This window comes from Falco peregrinus, chromosome 5 (assembly GCF_023634155.1).
Source record: "Falco peregrinus isolate bFalPer1 chromosome 5, bFalPer1.pri, whole genome shotgun sequence".
Taxonomy (NCBI): Eukaryota; Metazoa; Chordata; class Aves; order Falconiformes; family Falconidae; genus Falco; species Falco peregrinus.
Genome location: NC_073725.1, coordinates 4,410,724 through 4,430,212, shown reverse-complemented (window position 1 = coordinate 4,430,212; position 19,489 = coordinate 4,410,724). Strand labels below are relative to the sequence as shown.

The 19,489-nt window shown below is 39.2% G+C and overlaps 1 protein-coding gene across 13 annotated transcripts in view; it reads left to right on the top strand.

Moving 5' to 3' along the window:
• OSBPL3 (oxysterol binding protein like 3) overlaps window positions 1–19,489 on the top strand; it is a 90,286-nt gene that overhangs the window by 13,232 nt on the left and 57,565 nt on the right. For 11 of the 13 annotated variants that reach the window (XM_055804028.1, XM_055804025.1, XM_055804019.1 and 8 more), the window contains one exon: window positions 6,464–6,589. The exons of 1 other annotated variant lie outside the window; for it this stretch is intronic. The gene's annotated coding sequence lies outside the window, so the exon portion shown is untranslated. Of the gene's footprint in view, window positions 1–6,463; window positions 6,590–7,983; window positions 8,003–19,489 lie in introns of those variants that run through there. One more of the 13 variants, XM_055804030.1, reaches the window with a different exon arrangement.

Genomic DNA, 19,489 nt, shown 5'->3' with positions numbered 1-19,489 from the left:
TATGCAAATCACTTGATATGATTGTGAAAGCATTCACTTAAATGTGACTATATATTTATAAATATATTAAAAAATCTCAAGTTGCATCTGAGTGAATGTATGGTGTTTTTTTTAAACTGAAAATATTTATAGGCAATTTTCTTTCCCCATAAAGTTACAGATATGGTAGTAATTGTTGCCAGAGTTTTTCCAGCACTCATTGCTACAGCTAAGGCAATTTTGCAGGCCACCAGATGTAGAGGAAAGAATCTGGTAAATAAATAATTCTGGAATTTGTAGACCTCATAATTATCCACATCTATTTGTTTTTTTCCTGCAGGAAACATTCACAGAATAAACTTACTGTGAATAGGTTGCAGCTTCTGCAGGATGGCATGTATTTATTCTGGAGGATGATACGTATTTACTCTGATGGATCTTGTTTTAACATAATTGCTTTTTAAGTAATGCTTCCATGAAAGTTTTGTGAATGTTTAGGCCTCAGCTGTCTTTGACCTGAAGCTGATGATGCTTTTTGGTGTGTGTGGTTTCTGTGTGTAGATGTGACTGAGGAAAAGAAGGGGTTATGCTTATGTAGGTGTTCTAATTTCAGAGAGAAGCATAAAATCTCTCCAGTATTACTGGTGGCAAGAAAACAAATAACTTTTTTTTTTCTGGTCTTCTCTCCTGCTAATCCCCAGATCCAGATTTAGTGGACAGTCAGTAATGGTACATCACTGCATGCTTACTTTCCCAGACTAACACCGTGGTTGCTTTGGCTCGTCTTCCCTGTTCTTCTATCCTTCCACTTGTGCAGGTTTTTCTACTGCTTTCTTAAAAGGCAGGACGTGGTATATCTCTACTCACTGTACCTGACATGATGGTTTTAAATGTGGGGAGAGGGTGAGAGGTGGTTTGGTGCTCGAGGCTTGTGCAGCCATACCTGGCAGGCTGCCCTGCCTGCATCTGGTTGCCACTGCCTGAGGTGGAATAGCCCAGCTAGGAAGAGCCCTGTGGAGTTCTAGGTCACTCAGCTCTCATTCACAAGTTAACACGTAGCATTAAGAGTGTATTTATCTATGGTAGATGCATCGTGTTGTGTGTGTGGGCTTTTTGTTTTGGTTTGTTTTTTTTTAACATTCATCTGTACTACATAGGCTGTTGTGATCTGGCAGGGTTTTAAAATAAAAATGCTTTCTGTAAGAGTGACACATCTAGTATACAAAGTGCCTGCAGTATTCATCCCTATTTTTGATGCTATTCATCCACACTTCGGTCTGTTAATTCAGAAGAAAGAGTCTTAATGGCAGCGAGTGTCATAATTTTGCACTTTATCAGAAGTGGGTGAATAAAGCCTGTCTACACCTGCACCGACAGTAGGGAGCCTTTTTGTTCTGCAGCAGCTCAGCTAGCAGTGGAACACGAATGACCCACTGCAGAACACTGCATGTCAGGAGGCTTGCTTTAAAATCTCTCTTAAGCAACAAATAGACATAGTTCCTTTAACCTGTTCAATCCAGCCTGGTTTGCACCTCAGAAGTCATTGGTCAGAGGACAGAAAAAACTGTGGCACACTACCTTTGGTCATATTCAGTGTAGTAGGTTCTTCCTGGCAGACAGACCTCCAGCTGCTGCTCCTACAGTGCATGTGCAGCTCTAACACAGGCAAACCTGGCGTCTGAGCTGTAACGTGACATTCAGTAATTCGTATGGTCTGATACTTTCTTTTCCATAAGTAGCATTGTTCTTCTTTTCCCCACTCACCAAAGACAAGGATGAAGAATACCAGAACTGTGAAAAATTAAGAGTTTGGCTCAGTAAAGAAGAAGATGGATGAAAACAGAGAGAAAGTAGTTAGAGGGTACAAGCTGGGTGATGGTTTGGAGAGGAGGGAAGGGAGTTTGCAGTTATGGCCTGAGAGAAGGTGGGCAGACTTGTCATTGCAGCAGTGACTCTTTTAATTTAACTCCCTGAATTGTAGAAATATGGTGGATACTTCCATTACATAGCAACCTCTGAAATGAAGATGAACAGGACTGCTGAATCTGTAGGACACATCTCTAGCTGTCAGCCGAACTTTCTGCCTGAAACCCATTACCAGCTGAGAAAAGGAAATCAAAGCCTGCTACGCAGAACTCTTCCTTAAATCTTTTGAAATCCATATGTGGTATGAGAAGGCAGAAGAGAGAACTTGTTTCATGCCTTTATGGGGGTGCTGCAGCCTGCTGCCATAGCAGATTTTGGACCCCCTTGTGTTGTACCTCATGCCAATACAGCAGCTGCAGGGAAGGGTCAAGCTGTGTGCGTGTTCAGGAGATGTGCTGCTCCTCTTCCTTCTCAGTGGTGCCTGGCTAGGTGGCACAGGAAGGGGTGTGTGGGTACCAGGGTAGATTGCTGGTAAAGGCAACATCTTTACTAGAAACACGGGGAAAGTGAAATTTGGAATGGTTTGCTAATAAAGCAACAAGATGGCTTAGCTTGAAAAGGTGCAGGTACGTGTGCTTCCATTGCCTGCTGGCACTGGAACCAGAGTGACAGGAAAGCGATTGGCCTCTTGAAAATAGGAGTTCTGAAGGAGTGTTGGAGACTTTAATGTAATCATCTTCATGGTTTCCTTCCTGCTTCTCTGTTGTAATGTGCAACTGAGGGTGCCTGTGTGCTTTTTCTAACGGGAAGATTTTTTTTTTTCCTCCTTGAAAGAGAAGAGCTGAGGGGGGGAAGCTATTAAATTCTGAGAGCTATATTTAGCTCAGAGCAATTAAAGCTAGCACTATATAATGACACTTGTAACTAGCTTATCCATCATGCCAACTATAAGATTTTAATGTTTGGTTTCAGTCAGACTTGGCATTACTTTTAGCTTTTGCTCACATTCATTAAACTCTGAATTTTAGAAGACATCTATTTGTTTGTTTTGGTCAAGTCACTTTCTTACTGTTCCCTGTCATGTTGTTTGATTTTATTTTTTTTTTTTTTTTGTATGTAAACCAGCCTAATCCTGTGTAGCTTCTGAAAGGGGTAGTTCTGCTCTACCCTCCTGTCTACAGCTGCCTGATTTGCTCTTTTAATCTCCTATATGCTGGCTGCACATTCATGCAGTGAACTCATTAGTGTGAACTAAAAATCTGACTTTTTTTTTTCCTGGTTAGTTATTAATTGGATTAATTTCCTACTCTGTTTCCACTCTCTAGTTGTGGTGTTACTGGTTTTAGTGAGAGTTGCAGCAGAAATAAAGGGCTAACTTTAAGAAGGGAGAAAATGGGCTGGTTGCTCCTCAAGGGCCCGGTTCTGCTTGCTGCAGATTTACACCAAATTACACTCTATTGCCAGATTAGGTCTTTGTTATGCTCCTGGTAGGCATTTCCAGGAGTACTTGGAAGTGTGTAGCTTCTTTGGGACTCATACAGTACAAAACAGCTTAATGAATTGTAGAGTTGTTAAAAGGTCAATTATTGCACATTTGTTCTTTTTCTTTCTTGGGTATTAAATAGCTAATTTTCTCTGTTCTGCATTAAATGAGCGTCCCTCTATGATGCTCACGTGAGCTGTAGTCACCCACTGTGAGATTGTTTGTTGTTCAATTTCTTCTTCTATTCCAAAGTATCAGGCTCTAGGACTTTTCTAACGTTTGTTTGTATGTCTGTACAGGTGTGGATTACTTCTTTATTCTACAGGAACAAAAAATAATAATAGTAAATCAATCAACAGTGCAGTTTAGCTGGTCTGGATTTCCCAGATAAATTTAGAAAGTGTGTACCTGTATCGCAAAATACTCTGAAACAAAATATCATATGGGTACATCCCTATGCTGGCTGATCAGACTAGCTCACTGGAGAGCAGTGGGGACCATGGAAACTTTTTTTGACCAGTAAATTGTGGGCAACATTTCATTTTGGGAGGAGGATCTGCTGTATGTACAAAAATGTGGCAAGATTGTGGAACAATAAAGGCATCAGTTGCCTATATGGGGTGACCAAGTGGCTGATCCAAGCCTCGGCTCCCTGATGGACTTCTCAAATACCTTAAGAAACATCATTCAAAGTTAAGGCCCCTGCGTTTGGTTTGTCTTGGGTGGCATGGAGTTCATGAATTCTGCAGTTGTGAAGACAACACTGAACTCTTACACAGGGGGCTGCATAATAAAGTGGAAAGTTCTAGATATTGTTTTGGGTAACTCTTAGCTAAATAAAGGCTTTGAGATGGAAATGGTAGAAATAGCAGCTCCCCTTTCCAGTCCCCTGACCTGTGGGGTTGCTGCAAATGCCTGACCTTGTGGGCTGTGTTGAAAAGCCCAGTTATTTCTCTTGCTTTTTTGGGATAGTGTTTTATTTATTTAGGCCATCGCATGTTTTGGAGGTCAGTGCAGAACTGCTGATGGCCTGATGTGCCTAGTGAGGGAGACGGCTTAGGTTGTGCCTCCTTGTATCTGTTGCTTTCCTTTGGGGTCCCCCTAGGGTCCCTGCTATTTCAATGTGATATGTAATATGCTTCTGGTAACTAACATAATTGTCTGTTACCTATATCAGCTAATTTTTATTCCTATTTCTCTTATATGCAAGCAACACAAAGAATTAAAGGCACTATTTTTTCAGACCTAGGTATTTTTATTTATTTTTTTGAAAGACTTACCATAAGGTAATGTTGTTGCCTTAACCGTGAGAAGTTTTTGGTATATGATTAGTTGGAAGTTTCAGGTGTAGAGCAGCTTAATTTTTGAGTTACTGGGAGAAACACCTGCCATAGATCTGGGAAAGTCTGAGTAATAAAATCATAAAGCTGGCTCATCACTTAAATATGTTATTATTTCAGCTGCATCTGCCCTCTGCATGCTCATACAAGCTAAAAAAGTCAATAGACTCTTGTATTAATACCTATTTTAGGTCTCTAATCTTAAAAGGCAGCACAAATGAAAGAACCTTAGATTAATCTAAAATATCAAAGTTAACATGTGAAGTGTTCTTTCTTACTCTAGTTTTAAAGACTTCTGCCCTTAATATTTGGGTTATTAAAAATACGCAAGTTTATACATTAAAAAAACTAATCCTAAAATTAAATCACAGATGTTTAGACTCCAAACCAGCTGGGGCAGTAGCATTTTCAGGAATGTAACACATAGAAGCAGCAAGGAATTGAGTGTAAACATGAAATTAGAAATGATTAATTGTAGACAAGTGATACAAGAAGACAGAGGAATTGCTTAAAACTCGGCTCAGTGAGTTGAGAACGGGGAAAAAGATTTATTTTCTTTGGAAAATATGCTAACACTTTAACAATAATATTCAGTAAGGGTAGTAATGTAAATAACTCAAGAAATTCAGAAGAATTTAGTTCATTACTGAAATGAAGCTGTGTGGTCTATTGAGAACAGATAGAAATAATAACTAAGAAAAAATAAATTGTAACAGTGGATACTGGTTTTGAATCTAGGGTACAAATAATTGGAAGACTTCTGTTTTTCATATTGATTTTGATGAAAGCTGGGGAAAGCCTTGGAGCACTGGAGGAAGCTTAATGATGTGCTAGTTTTTATAAACAGTAAATGATACGTGGTGCCCAGACACTGGTTACTCTGGTATTGATTACAGCCTTTTGGAGCTGCATCAAGCTGATATGCGACCTGACTCGGTGGAACAGAAATTCAAATCTAATCATTGGAATGAAGAACCGTATGGTCTATGAATATAGAGACTAAACCATTGATCCTTTTTAGCTCAAATAAAGCACGTCAATGCTTAATTGTATGTCTAGAAGAACTGAAGGACGTAGCAAGGAAATGGAATAGGTAAACCTGAAGTTGTGCTAATGTAACCTTATATTCTGCTGAGATGAGGGTAATTCTTCAAAAATACCACAAAGCTGTGTTACTTTGTCATATGTGATTTCTGTTTGGTAGTATTCATATTGTACAGAGAAGTTCTGCAGGCTGCTAAAACCGTAAGGCTGGATTGTCTTCAGAAAAAGTGCATTTTGACTAAATATTAAAACTGCGTGTTTAGTGCTTCAAAGCAACAATTTAATAGTGGTATGAGTTTGTCAGAGTAGTAACCCTGGCATCTTTCTGTACAGGATTATTCTGTGTCTTTTCTTTGTACTGACAAGATGTTTGTTTGAGTGGGTTCCCTACACCCTCAGCAGAGTTACACACTTGTGAAGAATTCTGGATCCTTGGGGCAAGAAAGATTTCTGTTAAAAAATGCATTGCTCTGTTAGTGTGTTACTAGACTGAAACTTAGTTGCTTAGTTATATAGGAGAATGTTGCTAACCTGAACTTCTAATATGTATGTTTCAGGAAAGGAAGATGTAGCTGCAGGTTCTGTATTTTAGGGAAGTAATTTTTGGGGGTGGAACACATGAAAAAACAAGGTAGAAAATTTTCCAGATACTCGTACGTTGTACTCCTTGCTTTGTGTGCTTCCCAGGTATGAAAGGACAATGCAGCAGGAAGTTTTATTTCTCATCTGACTTTCTTTTTTTGTTTTTCAGATCCAGCGCAAGACTCCTGTGAGCTTGCCACATCTTGCCTAATGGAATTGCTCAGACTTTCACTGCTGTAAAGGAGGAGGAGATTTAGATTCTTCATAGTTGGCACTGAAAGACTACCCACTTACTGTAAGTTGGTCTGCCTTATATCATGGATGTGGTGCCCTCCCTATAGGAAAGCAGAAATTAAATTTATGTGGAGCCTGTTTTGCCCTAGAGGGGCAGCTGATGAAAGAAGCTGTGTAAGAAGCTGCTTGCCATGAAGAATCACTCCATCAATGGAGAATGGGAGAGGACTGCAGTGTAGCTGGCATAGAGGCAGTACTTCAGCCCCCTTTTGGGATGATACATTGTGCTTAATTGCATGTGTAGAATAATTGAAGAACCTAGCAAAGAAATCGAATAGGTAAACCTGAAGTTGTGCTAATGTAACCTTGTATTCTGCTGAGATAAGGGTAATTGTTCAAAATACCTCAGAACTGTGTTATTTTTAAGGGAACGGGAAAAACTATTTGTTGGGCTGTACGGTTTCCCTTTAATCTTAGGCTTTGGGGTTTCCACTGGTCACCTACCAGGAAAGGATTCTCACCCATTGCGCTCTTTGTGTTTTGTGTCTCATTCTGAAATGCTCTGTATAGACTGCAGCCAAAGATAGGCTTTTGGCAAGGTTGAGATTGTTACCAGTGATATTGAGAAACTGTGTGTGTTGCTGGCGGGCATGTTTTTTGCCCGAGTGTTCGCTAATTGTGAGATTTATCATTAAAATAAAATTGTGTCCCAAGTCATATTGCCAATTATGGCACTTGTGGTGTTTTACCTTCTCTGATAGCATGTCAAAGTACTCACGGTGCATCCTGAATACTTAATAATTTATATTTTGGGGTAGGGACATTGATAATGTACTTGAGCTTCCCGGCTAGCTGCTTGTGCTACATTTTAACATTTTTTTAACATATTCTTGGCCTTTGTAACCTATAGGCATTAAATTAGTATTATGGGGCACATAGGACAGGTGTGATGATCTAAGTCTTACATGCATATAATTTACATATTTGTTTGCGGTTGTGAAAGGCTAGATGTTCTGAATTGTGCAGTTCTTGCAGTGCTGTGATTGTATATAAACTAATGTCTTGAAATTAGTGTTAACGGGCCTACATGGATCTTTTACCTGTAAAGCAGAATATAGCACTGCTGTTCTGCACTGATTTCCCATTATACTCACATCTGTATGTGTGTAGGCTTAGTCACTGCTTTAAGCTTGGCAAATTCTTTTAGACTAAATCTCTCACAGTTTCTGTGTGAGCATGTAAAAGGTATTGCTAGCTGTATATTGCCCAGCAGGACTTCCTTTCCTCTGGAAAGCTGGAGATGAGTCATGAAAACTGAAGTATGTAGCAGGCACAAGGGTTGAATCTTTGCTAGATGTGGATGCTGTAAAGCACAGTAATGTCCATGTGTGTTTTCAGCTTCTACAGATTAGCAGCTGAAAAAGAGTTGGAGGAGGAGACCAAAGACTGGAAAATACTTGGTTTATTTGTTTTGGTAGGTACTGCCGTACTGCTACAATGGGCTCTCTCTGGGAGGTGCCCTATTGCTATAGGATCCTTTTACCTATGCAGATAGCAGAGTTTATCAAACACAATTACAAAACAGTTAGCTGTTTGTATTGGGAAGTTTTATGTTTAAGTAGCAAAGCAATGTTTTATGCTTGTCTAATGACTTTCAAAAAAGTTTCAGTGTACCTGGCAGAAATTAATATAGACCTGCCCTGTCCCAGTGTGCAACGTGGTTATTTTATTTGCGGGGGGGGGGTCCTGTGGAACAGATATATTCATGACTGCACGTGGAGTCATGCAGGAAACCTGTGAAAAAGTCAGGGCAAGACCTCACTGCTTTATTCTAATCTTTCCAGTGCAAGAATGCTGTCCATTGAAAGGAAGGGTGGTAGATCTACAGGGGTAAAAATACTAACGAGTTTGAACAGTTATAGAAAGGGAATGTTTTGTTGCTCCTCCAATAGCTGTAGCAGAAGGCTGCAATGAGTACTGGTATTTATCTTAACAATAATATTTTTGTTTTCATACTGATGTAGTACCATCCTGTTGGCATATATTCTTGGAATGCATTAATTTGTAATACCCTTTTTCTGAGATACATTAAATCTCACATGGTGTAATTTCACTGAATAGCTCTATGCCTTTGGAAGAGGAAAAAAACGGTACTTGGTGCTCAAAGTGAATTCACCTTAAAGTTATCTTAAATGTGTTTTCACACAGTTGAAAACTGAACCTGTGGCTCTTACAGAAGCAGTTTCCATGTATTACTGACCCTTCGGAGGAATTTTTTACTGCTGTCTTGGATGTAGGAAAAAACAATGAAGGAAGTGATCCTCAACCATAAATTTTATTAAGAAACTTCATGGAGCCCCTGTGTATTCTTTTGTTTGTATTTTGTCTCAGTTTTGCCAACCTAAAATTCCTAGCTTAGTTTTTCAGTATAAATATTATGTACATCTCTCACTTGGACCACTGACATAGTAAATCTTACGAAAGGTATTTAACTTTACTTTGTCAGGTGAATATTGACAGAAGAGTTGAGAATATTGACAGCTCGACTGCTGGCTCTTTGCTAACTGTCTTATATGAGAAGCTCTTTGTACAGATATAAATTCTGTGCTAAAATGTGCCATTTGCCATTTAGTACTTCTTTCAAAGGAAACTGAGGTCAAATTTCAGTGTGCATGTATCTGTAAATGCAAGAATAACCAGTGTGCACAACCCTAGCTGCTCTTTGTGTGCAAGCTCATGTCTATGAGTTTAAGCTACTTCTCCCAGATGAATTCCAATGTGTTTCTTGTGGATTTAGTTATGAACACTTGCACTAACTTGTTCAATGGCTAGTAGCATAGGTAGATGATGTTCCTGCAAAAAAAGTGGAGTAGGGGAGAAAAAGGATGTTTGTCAACTTATTGTCTTACTAGTTGCTATTGATACAGATTGATTTTATGTTATTGTTTAAGACTAAAATAAACTATACATATGAGCATCAGGATGGGCATCTATGGGAAGGGAGGTGTGAAGAAGCAGGATAACTTGACCTCATAAGAGCATAATTTGTAACTTTTAGTTTCGATCATAGGTACTTTAGTCTTAAACAGATAAAACCTGGTTAGACAGAGGAGCTGTTTGAAACTGGACTGCTGATTCAGTATGATTACAGAACAAAGTCATTTTTAGAGTTTGTGTCAGTAAAATTAAATGTGTTTTGAAACTATGAAAAGGTGGATCAAATGTACAGGCACAGTTTCGTTAATACAGCATTGTAAATCAGTCATAGCTTAAATGCATCTTTTAGGGCAAGTTGTCACCGGTAAATGCCAAACTTGTCAGGCTGATGTTGGGCTTGAAGTGGTGTGAAAAGGTTGTGAACTCCTTGGTCCTGTGGTGTCAAGGCCACAGACTGATCCCCCTGCAGTAGGAACACTGTTTGCCTCAGACATGGTAATTCAGATCTTTTTAATAGTTACTGCTTCCTACCTTGGGAGAGACTATGAACTCACGCGCTTAAAATAGGTAATTAGCGTAACCAAAAGTGACTTAGATCATGAATCTAGATCATGAGATCGTTATCAAGAGAAGACCATGAATCTTGTTTCCTGTTAATCAAATTTTTGATTCCTTACACAGAGGAAAGTAGCAACTGCTATGTGTCTCATTGTTCCAGAGACAACCAGGATAGCCACCCTGCGTTTTGGCAACAGGAACAAATTGCCTTCTTACTAGCACTACAAGGAGAATTATGCAAAGTAAGGTTCTGCATTTTGCTTCCAGAAAGTAATATAGGTAGTGCAGATTCTTACCACTGAAAATGTTTTCATTGCATTCTCACTGGGCAGGACCACATGCTTTTCATCAGAATGTCATGAACTCAGTCAGTCCTCTGATGTAAATCAGTTTTGTGCTTGGAAAAGCCATGAAAACTTCCCCCTCATTTTAAGAGTAGCTCTAAGATACTGTCTCTGTCTTTTGGTTTGTGTTTGAACCTATGTTTCCATCAGCCGTATCTTTCTAAAAAAAATTGGGTAACTTTTTCTTTCCTTATGTAAACTCTGGTAAGTTGTTTATTTGTCCACTAGGAGGAGAATGAAAAGAATGTTTCATATACATCAGAAGGCAGAAGATTTGTCACATTTCAAGGGTGCCCTTAGAAATGTATTTATTACGAGCTTCAAAGCCCCTTGCTTTCCAGCTGTGCAACAGCAAAGGTTTTGCATGCAAGCCAATGGCATGAGAGGGGAAAAGAAGGCTGCAGTTGTTGGTGGACTTCTTTAGTAGTATGGCAATGAGAATGTGGGACTGAATCTTCAATCTTGGCATGTGTAATAGTCAATGAGATATGTTTTTGGCCTCTAGTGACTCTTTTGCTCATTCACTGACTCCTAGTTTAAATGCCTTTTACTCCCATGTGCTTTTGCAAAAAGGTCATATCCTCATTTTAATTCATAAGGCAAGTTCTTTTAGCAGTAAGTATTTGAAGAAAAATAAACCCTATATTGTTACTTTAGGTTAGCAGAGGTTTCCTGTGCTAAGCAGAGAAATATGATGATTAAACTAGGTACTTTTCAAGAAGAAATAAAGTTTACTCAATCTTTAAAGTAATATGTTAACAGTATAGTTTTTTAAAGACACCTGTGTAAAGTTCACAATCACTGTGCTTCTGTAGTAATGTGTGTTAATCTTGTTTTATCCTCAGTTGTTGGTCCAAGTGTGTAATCAGTTGAGGATTTTTTTTGTTGCAAATCTTATCAAAGCATATATAAGGAATGGAAAAAGGTCAAACCTGACCAAAGATAATTATCAATGGTGATTAATAAATAGAAATATATTTAGGAAAATGAAACACTTGCAGTATTTGTTTAATAAGATTTTTTTTTAAAAAACTTAGACTTCTATGCATGTGCCACAGGGGAGAGAACATCTACTATGGAGACACATGCTTTTTAGTTACAAAACCATAGCAAGAACATTTGAGAAGAAAAATACGTTCTCCTGTCAGCTGAAATTATGTTGGAAGAACATTAAGATTCTGGCAGAAGACCAGGCACAGTCTTATCTGGTAGGGAGTAAAACATGCTGGCTGGTAACTTCCAGGCGTGATAGCGAGCATCAGAGCAATATAGTATAAAATTATTATTAAAAACTTCAAGAAGATTTCAATGCAGCAGCATGTTTTACTGTAACTTTCGCTGACCTTCCCTTCTGTCCGGGTGAATTCTGTGCCTCCCTATCTCCTGGAGGAGACCTGGGCTCTGCTACTGTATCTTTGGAGGCTGGCAAGTTATTAAAAAAAAAGGGAAAACTTCTTGATCTAAGACCAGATTTCATATGATGCCTTACCTTAAAAAATAATAAAAAGATTCTTTATACTCACCACCCCCCAGTTTTTGTCCGTGTATATATTTTTCCCCAGGAGTTTTTTCAGTACTTAAATATCTGAACAAATTGACAGCTGTCCACAGGTGTGTTTGAACGTACTGCAAGTAGTAGCTTATTTTAAGCAGCAGGAATTGTGCTTTCAGAAAAATAAAAGAAATTATTATTCTACTTTAAAAGTGTAATACTAGATGATTAGTGACAATGTTAGTACTAGAAAATTGTCCTTCTGTAGTGCAGCAGGTGTTTGGAAATGCTAACAAGCTGTCAGGTGCTACAAAAATGAAATAATTTTAATTCTTGGGGGCTCTTACATTAGCTAAAAGGTAATGCTGTCAGCTACAATCATAGTCCAGAGACAGCAGTGCTGACTGTGTTGGCAGTGAAAAAGCTGCATGTTTTTTCTGGTTGAGAGACATCGATAGAATTTGGTGTTGCTGCTGAGAAGGATAAGGAGAACTGCAAAAGTGCCCTGTTCCTTTACGTGTAATTTTAAGGCAGCTCTTATTGAGCAGCAACTCTTTGCTTCTAAAGGTTGAAACCATTTGCTAATGCAGTTTTTAACATTAATGCTGGGCCGCTCCTTACCTGCTGCTTTTATTTTTGTCATAGCTGAACAAAATGATATTAACAAGTGGTTGGCAAGGTAAAAGGTGTTCTAACGTATGCTACTTTATAGTTTTACCTGTAACACCTTCCAGCATCTGACCAGCAGCTTTGAGAGAAAACATTTGGTTCAGGAGAAATGGAAAAAGCATTCATCATTTAGGTCAAGCTCTGGGACTCTGAAGGAAACTGGATGGAGAGAGACAGGCTGCAAAGTTAAGAACTGAAAAGTTCAGTGGATTTTGATTTGCCATAAGCGTAGTATAAATTTGCAAGTTTTCTGTGCCTTTGGCTTTTATAGCAAGTAAACTTCTGACTAAATTTAGCATGTTGTAATGAAATGGGGATTCAAAAATATAAACAAAGCAGACTGATTTCCCTACCCATAAAGAAGAAACATGCTATATATCTCTGTGGACATGTAAATTAAGGTGATACTGGGAAAATGACAAGTATCCCTAAATCCAGAATAATTCATCTTTTGTTTGCTTTAATCGTTTTTGTATGTTTGCTTTTTATGAAGATATGGAAAGACTGAATCTCAGTAAAACACAATGAACTATATGTGGATATTTGGTAATAAACTTAGCTTGGCAAAACAAAGTACTTTCACAGACAGCTGTACATATTTGCTTCATTAATTAAGAATTTATGTAGCATTGCATATGTCTAATTCTGATTCTTAGCTTTACACTTTATTACTCTTGGAATGGTAAGTAAGATCATATTCTGTATGTAATCTGTGGTAAGCTGTATTTCCACTGAAATTGGTTAAAATACTGAAAAAGAAGTTTTAAACACTAAATTTTAAAATATGCAACACACGTAAGACTAATTTACTAAATCAGAAATGCACAATTGTACCACTGTACTGATTTGTTTCTGGTTGTACTTAAGCAGTGTAAAAGCTGTTCCCTTCCAGAGTTTGTTGGTATTTTGTTAATTTATTAGGTGAAGAATAAGCAATATTTTCAGTTCCCAATTGCCTTCCCTCCTCTGAATGAGCAATAGACAACACATAAACCTAGGCAGCATACATTACCTGAAGATGACGTTGGTCTAAAATATACTTTTTGTATATTTTAGACTTTTGCTATAAAAGGTCATGTTAAGTTTCCAGAGCAGCCTGGATTCCAAGTGAGTGATTGACAGCTCTTTCTAATCTCATGGTTAGAGTCCCCTTAAAACCTTCTACTTAAGCATATGCTACTTCAATTTGCTTTTTCAGCTTAAATCATATTTAGTAGACTATCATCAGGCAGTGTAATCATAATTCAGAAATAAAATTTCAAAGTTAAACATTTTGACAAGATTATGTTTTATTTTTATTTTATGATTTTATGATTATTTTATGATCATCTTTCAGGCTGTTCAGAATGACCACAGTTTCAGTTTTTCTAATGTTCTGTCGTCTCCTTCCTTTCTGTTCTTCTAATGGGAAAGACAACAGATCATAAAATATGCGAAAGCTTTAACTGCCGCATCCTAAATAACAATCAGATAGTAATTCACTTTCAATAACGCATTTTACAAGGAGTAACTACCAAAGACTTCTAAATTAAATTCAGTTTCTGCTCTGCAGTGTTACAGTTTGGAAAAGAGATTAATGGATAAAATGGGTTCTTTAAGTAAACATAAAAGAATGAAAACGTAAATAAAAGTGAGTTGTTTTTCTACTGCAGACCACTGAGCTTGGAGAATTTCTGGCACATATGCTGTATCTTTACTGTATGACCAATTATCAAAGCATGCACGACTGATAAAGGTTTTTGCTTGATTTGGTTTTCTTATAAATCAGTCCTTGACAGCATGCACTTTCCTTTCTTTCATGCGTTGTTGTTGGAGGATGTATTGGAGAGAAGAAATGGGAGGTCAGCAGTGGGTGAGGGAGAACTGTGGCTGGCTGTAAGAAATGGGGGTGCGGGTGGGTTACTGCATTAAATCATCTTCTTGTCTTTGTGCAGCAGGGACTCTCCTATAGAAGTAGGCTGTATTGAGCGATTTTCCAGATAAATACTTGGATGTATCAAATTTGGAGACAAAGCTTCTTTCCTTACGAGCTCAAATGGTGCTGGGAGGTGGCTGAATAGTGAGAGTTCACTTGCCTGTTTTCAGTAACCCCTTGACCAGAAATTCTAAAGTTTTTAAAGTCTAAATGTAAAATTATTCTTCCCTCAGGCCATAATTCATGCTGTTGCTTAGACAATGAATCTAGAAGGCTGTTTGTTCTATCTGGCCAAAATGTAGCTTGTGCTTCACCTTTAAAATTGTTGCATGCATATGATTTATGTTTGGGGTTTGGTGTTTTTTTTCAGTACCATACAGTTAACAAGAAAATGTAAAAGGAACAACTAATTAAGAGGTGGTAGCTAAGTAACAGCTGTTAAGAGCATGATTCAGCATCTCACCCTGCAACTATCTCCCCCTGCAAGTTTTGAGGTTTTGATCTACCCTGTGTTTGCAGACTCCTTGGTGAAGGAATGCTGGTGACCAGGGTACCGGGGATGCTGTGATGGATGTTGTGGTGGGTTGACCCTGGCTGGACACCAGCTGCCCACCAAAGCTGCTCTACCACTTCCCTCCTCAGCTGGACAGGGGAGAGAAAATACAATGAAAAGCCTGTGGGTTGAGATAAGGGCAGGGAGGTCACTCAGCAATTACTATCACGGGCAAAACAGACTCAGCTCAGGGAAATTAGTTCAATTTATTGCCAATCAAATCAGGGTAGGGTAATGAGAAACAAAAAATCAATCTTGAAACACCTTCCCCACCCCTCCCTTCCTCCTGGCCTCAGCTTCATTCCCGAATCCTCCGCCGCCTCCCCCACAGCAGCAGAGGGAAGGGGGTTGCTGTCAGCTCATCACTTGTGGTCTCTGCCGCTCCTTCCCCCCCAGGGGGAGGGCTCCTCATACTCTTCCTCTGCTCCAGCCTGGGGTCCCTCCCACAGGAGACAGTCCTCCATGGACTTCTTCAACATAAGTCCTTCCCACAGGCTGCAGTTCTTAAACTGTTCCAGCATGGGTCCCTTCCATGGGGCGCAGTCCTTCAAGGAAGGACTGCTCCGGCATGGGTGCCCTGTGGGGTCACAAGTCCTGCCAGCAAACCTGCTCCAGTGTGGGCTTCTCTCTTTCCATGGGTCCTGCCGGGAGCCTGCTCCGGCACAGCTTCCCCCAGATCACAGCCTCCTTTGGGCACCTCCCCGTGCTCTGGTGCGGGTCCTCCATGGGCTGCAGGTGGGTATCTGCTCCACCACGGACCTCCATGAGCTGCAGGAGGACAGCCTGCCTCACAGGGGTCTTCACCAGGGGCTGCAGGGGAAGCCCTGCTCCAACACCAGGAGCACCTCCTCCCCCTCCTTCTTCACTGACCCTGGTGTCTGCAGAGCTCTTGCTCTCACATATTCTCACTCCTTTTTCCAGCTGCAGTTGCAGTCGTGCAGTAAATTCCCTCCCTTATCACAGAGGTGGTACTACTGTCGTGAATGGGCTTGGGCTTGGTCAGCGATGGGTCTGTCTTGGAGCCAGCTGGTATTGGCTCTGTTGGACACAGGGGAAGCTTCTAGCAGCTTCTCACAGAAGCCACACCTGTAGCCTCCCTTGCCATGCAAGCCCTATACAGATGTACTTTGTGCTTCTCTATACCTGCCTCTGGCACTGGCCAGTACCAAATGCCATAGAAGAAAGTGCATCAGTCCTCATCCTGAATAGTTATAAAGCATTTGGTTTTTTTCAGACCCTTCTTATGGTCTTCATCCGGGTGATACAATCTGGTGTGAAAAAGGCTGTCTTTGAATTACTTTTTTCAAGTTCATAGAAATTGCACATCCTATTCCAGAAAGTGTATACACAAAGCCAAATAAATTTATATTATAGGACTTGACTTTGGATATATTTGGCAAAAAAAGCCTGTTTTCAAGGCTGGTATACGCAATTTCTACCAGCAACAGTTGCCATGACTTAATGTATCATCAACTTGAATAATAATACTCATTTAATTTAAAAAGTTAAACTACAAAAAAGAGAATCCCTAAACACTCAAGCTATACGGACTGTAACAAACTGTAGCAGCTGCAATCACAAACAAACAAACTTGGCCCTTGAAATGAAAGGTGGAGGAAAAATAAACACCTGCCCCCAGTGAAGTAGCTTTACACTGTATCATTAAAGCTCACTTGAAAAAATCAAGATGTCTTGTTCAAAACACTGGCAATGAGAAACTTCATTTTTTATTTAAGGCTGTTCTTTTCCCACCCCCAGAAATGCCTGCAAGTTCTCACTGGTTTTTGCTGTGTAATTCTCAAGTTTGTTTTCTCCCTGCAGTTATATTTCTTATGGAATATTTTTTAACAATATCACAGAAGTATTTGTCAAAAGAAGAAACACATGACATTCCTAAATGCTGAGTATCTTTCAGATTGTCAGTATGTCAAAACAGTATAACTGAAATGAGCCATACTTTAGTAAAAGTGGATGTAGTGGTAGGAGAACGGTACCATGCGTCTATAGTCGTCATCTCTGCATGGCAGTGGGAAGTACAGAGGACAGTGACTACAGGCTTTGGAGAAATACAAGGAATGAAAGAAAGAAAGGAGTGATAAGAATTTCTTACAACTTTATCTTTCTGCACTTAAAATCAGATATTTGGCTTTGTATAATGCATATATTTTTCAAAGCAGAAGTAGATGTTTTCAAATCACGAACAGATTTCAGGGTTCTGTAAATCTTATCAGGGCAAAAATCTTATTTCTAAATGCATTGTGTTTTGTTCCTGTCAGTGTTTTCCTGCCTCTTTTATATGTTTGAAAAAGCAAATTTGAAGATTTTGATACTGAAAGGGTCAGTCTCACCCCATTAAGACTGAAATGAAACTCAAGGTAAATGACTTTCAGAGTTTTCTTTTTTTCCTTCAAGTTCTAATGGAGGAAGGTATAAATAGCTCTGCAGAGTTATGTTGGTCAAGCCACAGATTATTTAGTGTGCATCTGTTTAGGCAGATTTGAATATTTTGGGATTTATCTTGTTAGCATCTTCAGACTTGGTTAATTCATGACTAGCAGCACAGAATTCGAGGAACACTTCTGAAGTGGGATCTTTGGCTATAAGCTGGAGGCCTTTTAATAGTGGCTTGCAAAGGATAATGAACCACTAACACTGTCTTTTGCCTGGATATCTGGCTGTGTGTGGGATGCTCCAGCTGTACTGTTAGCATCATCACCTGTGGGAAGATAAATTCATGTTTCTCAGTTCCATACCTACACATCTCATTTTATTTAACTTATAGCCCAGAAGTCAGATCACAACATGCTAGATACAATGTATGCATTTCAATCACAAGGGCATTGTCACAGAAAACAAGAAATGTGCACATTAAGACTTGATTAAAAAAAAGATCATTAGCACATAGGTAATAGCATCACTGCAGGTATATGTATGGAAAGCATGTATATAAATATGCACAGACTTTATATAGGTATTGGAAATAAAGTAGCTTAATGACCAGCAGGAATTGTGGGGTTTGCTGTGGAAGGTGCTGCAGAAGTTCTTGGCCTGATAAATGGAATATTGCTGCTGAAGGTGTGTTTGGTAGGCAGCAAGGCTGCGATCCACCTGAGTGTCCCAGGCAGGTGGCACACGGACGGATCTGAGTACAGTGGCCAGCTCAGAAAGCCCAAGTGATGCAGATGTTGAGTGAAATGTAGACTCCGCAGCTCCTCAGAGCTAGGGGGCTTCTGCCTTAGCTTCCAAATACGCTCTGTCATGAGGCTAGTGTAATCTAATAGGCAATGACCTTTAATTGTCCTTCAGCCTGGCAGCATCAGGCCACAACTGCCACCATTTATTAGAAAAAATCCTGTCATTAAGCTGGGGTCTGAGAACAACAGGTAACATGTTATTAAGTGCAGGGTAGGGAAGATTTACCTTCCTTTAGAAAGAATATTTTAATTTTTAAAATATATTATATGTATAAAATATTAATTTTATTACATTATAAATATAATATTATTTTATATACATCACAAAAGTAATTACATTTCTGCATACATTTGTATTGCAGAGTACTCTGAAATGATTGTGAAAACCAGCGTTGCTGTTACATGTTTATTTCTGTTAGCAGTGGTGCACGAGTCCTGATTCAGGATGTTACAGGGAAGATCAAACGGAAGGCTCTTCAGTGGTTTTGGATAAATCGTAGCAACCTGATTTGGACTGTTTGTTTCCACATGATTAATTTAATTTGCTACCTGTGAAATACTCTGTTTCTGTGCATGTGGACATAAAGACTGTTTACTCTTAAGTGGATGTTGTTGAAATAATATCTTGCTGCTTGCTCAGCTGAAGAAAAGTCAGGCCTGCAGCATCCCTGAAAATGGTTCTGAATATAAAAAAGCCAGTGGTTGATTATGTACAAAATGTTAATTGTCGCTCTGCTCTGTTCAGACATAACTAATGTGTGACTTAATTTAGATACATTAGCTGAGAATCATTACATTCACATGGGAAGAAATGCATTTGTCACATGTATTTACTTTCTCATGCTTAATGCATAACGTCCAGCTTGACAATTCCTCCACTTGTTGGTGAGTTTAAGCCTCTTAAATTTGCTGTATAAGGTGGTTAAGCTGCTGGTTTTAACTTCCAAATGCCTCATGCTTTTTCCATGTCCTCGTCTAGCTCTAGGAAATTATTCCAGGCACAGAGAGTGGGTCAGGGAGGAAGATGGAGAGATGGAGCTGCGAGTGTACAAACTGGCAACAGATGTTCTGTTCAAGCAGTTTGTGGAATCCCCAGGCAAAATTAATACTAAGTCAGATCCCTCTTCACAAGGCAGCAAAACCAGTGCATCACAGCGTTTGCTAGAAGCTCTAATTATTTTAAAATACTGTATGCTGGAATTGTATGGACAGCCCACAAGAGCAAATGATAGACTTTTCAAAGTGAGTTGCTGGATGCCATGGGGAGTAAAGGCAAATTTACATCTCATTTTTGGGAAT